At 40.0% G+C, this 4,350-nt stretch overlaps 1 pseudogene; it reads right to left on the bottom strand.

Annotated features, from left to right (window-relative positions):
* Positions 1–880: 880 nt before the first annotated feature.
* On the bottom strand, positions 881–2,497 carry LOC149217237 (small ribosomal subunit protein uS2-like; annotated as a pseudogene).
* Between the last annotated feature and the right edge of the window lie 1,853 nt (positions 2,498–4,350).

Genomic DNA, 4,350 nt, shown 5'->3' with positions numbered 1-4,350 from the left:
TAATAAATTAAGGGCATTAACACGTAAAAACATAAGTTGCGATCACTAAAATCCCTGAGATTCTGTAACCACTTCGTGGGTTCCTGTTATGCTATCAATAGCTACAATACCGTTACAATAATGTGTGGAGAAGAGCTTGGAAGGTGGATACTTTTCTCCTTCGAATTCTCCCAAGGGTGGCATTCGTGGGGTCTGTAATGGTGGTTGGCCTTCTCGTCTCTCCTTCTGGGTCTACGCAAGGAAATATTCGGAGTACCTGCCAAGCGATGCTTCATAAGAGCTGTGTTGGCTACCCAGCCAAAAGGAAGAGCACGATTGCAGGTATATAGAGTGATGGCCTTGGATTCAGATAACAGAAGCCATGTCATGACGTTCGACTATGATTTGATTATCATCAGAGCATGAAAAACGTGGTGATGGATAACAGGTGACATATAACAGTGAGTCTATAATTTTTCTTATAAAAATATCTCCCACTGCAACGAGTTCATAACAGAAATTAAATAGCAATACCTTGAAATATTAAATTGAGAGATATGTGGTGAAAATGATACCCCTCATGAATTTTATTTTTTCAATATTAAACATATACAATACAATTAAGTCTGGTACAACCTTCCCCATACAATGAAACACTCTTCAACTAAACTGATGTGTTTCCCATCAAATTTCTACAATCTATAAGTACACCCACACCCTGTGGAGATGCAAACTTGTATCTGTTTTTCTAAGCTACCAATTGTCTACTAAAAATGCCTTGCTCTCTTTCATGTTTGTGGAGAAATTCTAACTTCACATGCCCTTCTTCTTCAAAATATTCATAATACAACATTACAGACTAAATCCAATCCAAAACCAATTCCAAATACAATATAAGGGTTCATTCCACAATAGTACTCTGCTCTGAATGCCTCTGCAAACAAGACATAAAACGAACAAGACAAGAATCCTATTAACAATAGCCTCCCATTAACTATCAAGAAAAAACTATGTACCCTTAAATGGGCTTCAGATCGTGAAACATTGACTCCCATGACCAAATGCCGCCACTATTAATACGCAAAACTCGATCATTATGCTAAGGAGTACAGACGCAAAAATCCTCTGGCTCAACTTTCAATCTCAGATGAATTTTCTTCTTCTTGGCATTCCCGCGCGCAAAATCCACCACCTTCCCATTCTTGAGAGGCAGAGTAGGCAGTAACCCGCCCAAGAACCTACAACTATGATTTCCCTTGCAAAATAGCTTTGAAGTAGAGTCATACAGAGTCATCTCTGGTGATGGCAGCGAGCAGAGAAAACGTTGAAGAAATCTCTGAACGTGGCCCTTGGTTTTCTTTAAAGAAGACACAAGCCTCTGGACATATGGTGTCGATTTCCCCCGGCCACACTTGGCGAGCTTCAAAATCTCCAGCCTTTTTTGAAAAAATTCTCAGATACATCATATGATAAATTAATACATGTGATTCGTGAACATCAATTTCACAAGGACATTAATATAGTATCTTTTTCCCAACATCATTTTGAAAGATGAACCTCTTTTGAATAGAAAAAATATGAGCATCACAAACTCATTCCAACAACATGATTGATACTAGGGAAGCAGGAATACTAGGTGTCAATGAATCATCCCATGCTGTTGCTGGTGGAAATGGAGTAGGTGCTGAGTCCCATCCATCAACAGCGATTGGACTTGTAGCACCGAACCAGTCAGACACGGCCAATGGAGGCACAACAGGGATTGCACTAGGTTCAGTGACCCCCCATTGTGGATCTGGAATATCAGCACCCCACTTATCTCCTGGAAGAGCGAAAGAAGGTGCTATATAGTTAGTAGTATATTCAACGCCAGGGGATTCTTCCTCTCTGTGCTCCTTATTTTCGTCGGCCTCTTTGTAGAAGAACAAATCAACCATGTCCCATTTATGACCATGAAGGATGGTTCATCGCATTTGAAGAACCATTCTTGCAAGCATCCAAAACAGGCATCCAATGCTTGGTTTTCCCTTCTTGTTGGCAGATATCCCAATATCCACATGCTTCATGGTTGAATTCGTGCCATAGAAAGCAATGGTTGGAATATTACCTAGGGCCGCTTCTCTTATGGGCTGATGGTCAGTTCTTGGATCAACGAGGATTAACAAATGAGGCTCGTTAAACAACGTCTGCATCTGATTTGTAAAGGTTCCAGGGGTGTGCATGCCAGCTATTGCATGTGCTCCAGTGTATTGAGCAAACTTCAAGATGACACGCTGCACATATGGCCTTGCAGGATGCACAATAATATCCTGTGGGTTTTCAATTGCAACAATCACCCTTGCAACGAGCTGAAGCTTTTCCCAAGTCTTACCCAAATTGAATTGATGATGAATATCCCATAAGAACGCCTCTTGTACACATAACACTCCATCTGAAAATGCGACTCTTGTACACATAGCACCATGACGACAAGCATCATCTTAATATCTGCCTCCTGAGAGAAACCACCCATCCTCTGTACCAATTTCATATCTTCTGCCTCCTGCACAATTCACTTTTACTCTCACACTTCCTCCGATCTTTTGCAAAACCTAAAGCATGAGTAAGCCCACCCGAAAACAAATTGGTCTTCAAAATTGTTATAAAAATAATTTTACTATGGCAAAGGAACTCAGAAATCACTTGCGGCAAAGTACCCAAGGTCAACTTCAATGGTGGAAAGGTAAATCTTAGGTTGTGGCCAGCATATCGCAACCACATAGGGACATGATTAAAAAACAGAGTAAAATAAAGAAGTTGCGGAAATTTAAGTGTGAAAGATTAATGCCATGATGCAACTAGCCATGTTGAAACATAAAGAAATGCATTCTCGTGATAAACGAACACTGCAGCTCCAAGTGAAAAACAAAACAAGCTTGCTGCAATTTGCACATCACTAGGTTGCGGAGTAAACTTTTGTAAAACTCTGTAAAATTGGTTTTCACGCGCCTACCAATATTTCCTCCCACAATTTTCTCCTCACTACCTCACATACTTTCGCTCCCTAACTTGGCCAACATGCCCAACATTACAAAAGACTTTTACTTGCATATTTATGATAACATACAAATTTGACATTAATTACATGACAGAGAAAAGAGAAAATATTTAGTACACAACATGAGAAAATTTACATACCAAATGATTTTCTAAACTTGCATGTGTTGTGGTGTGTGGTTAACAGTGGCGAAATGAATGTTTGCCCATATCTATTTAATAAACTTCATTAAATACCTTAACTTCTGTGATGTGTTGCCAAATAGTTGGCTCTGAATTTCTGTTCTGAGTTCTGTCTTTCTCCCTGCTGTTAAATTATTAATTTCAACCGCAGGGCGGTTTTGGAAAATCGCCCAGACTTCCCCGCACCACCATTCGCAAATGGCTGTACCCGTGAAGGAGGCTCCGACACAATCAAACGCCGCCACGTGTCCACTGTACATCCGCCATACCGCCTGCTCCCCGGATGTTAAAGGTCGATTGGTTTGCCCGAGGTTGGTGTGCGAAAATCGTCCGATCAAGTCGATGCATACTGGCCGCGTCAAATCAAATTTTTGCGTCTGGTAATGGTTTTTGGTTTGATCGTGGGATGGAAGAATTTATGGATTTTAATGGTTGTTCGTAGATTTAGGTAGAAGTCATAAATTTAGTTATGGGCATATGTTTTATTGTTTTTCATATATATCCATATGTTGTATGTATAACGTTTGTTGTTGTGTCTGCGCGTGGTGGAAGCATGCGATTTGTATAGAACGCACAGCAGTGCGAGAATTTAAATAGAACAGGGATATAATGTTTTGTTTGCCATTGCAAAACACAGAAACATCAAGAAATTGCCTTTTGTAATATCCACAGCAGTGGAAAACCTGTGAGCGTAACAGAGTTTTTGTTTTGTGAATCCCTATCTGGAAGAGGATGAAATTGTATCAGTCTTTTGTTCTAAATCAATAGAAATGTTTTATGGCTATGTAATGGACTGTTCTCAGTAAATTTGTTTAAAAGCTTCCCTGTGCAAGGATCCTGGACAGAGGAAACAGAGCATTGTCTATGTGGTGTGTAATTTGTTTGCTTTTGGTATTTTCCCATAAAAAATACCCAATAGTGGTATTAGAGCAGGTCCAGGCTCTTTAAAGAAGTTAAAGAAGCTGAAGGGAGAAGGTTGTTGCTGCAGCAAAACTTCTCAAGCAGACACAAGACTCAAACAACGAAGGATTCAGGTATTCTTCATAGCTATCTTGTTTGTTACTATTGGAACAGTCAGTGTTTATACACACAGTCAAGGTTTTAAAGCCTTAGTTCAAAATGCAAGGAATGACAAGCACAAGCATGGGTATG

The sequence above is a fragment of the Pinus tabuliformis genome, chromosome 1_1 (assembly GCF_031772625.1).
Source record: "Pinus tabuliformis cultivar Carrire ecotype Pingquan chromosome 1_1, CPIR1, whole genome shotgun sequence".
Lineage (NCBI taxonomy): Eukaryota > Viridiplantae > Streptophyta > Pinopsida > Pinales > Pinaceae > Pinus > Pinus tabuliformis.
This window is presented reverse-complemented; position numbering and strand designations above follow the sequence as displayed.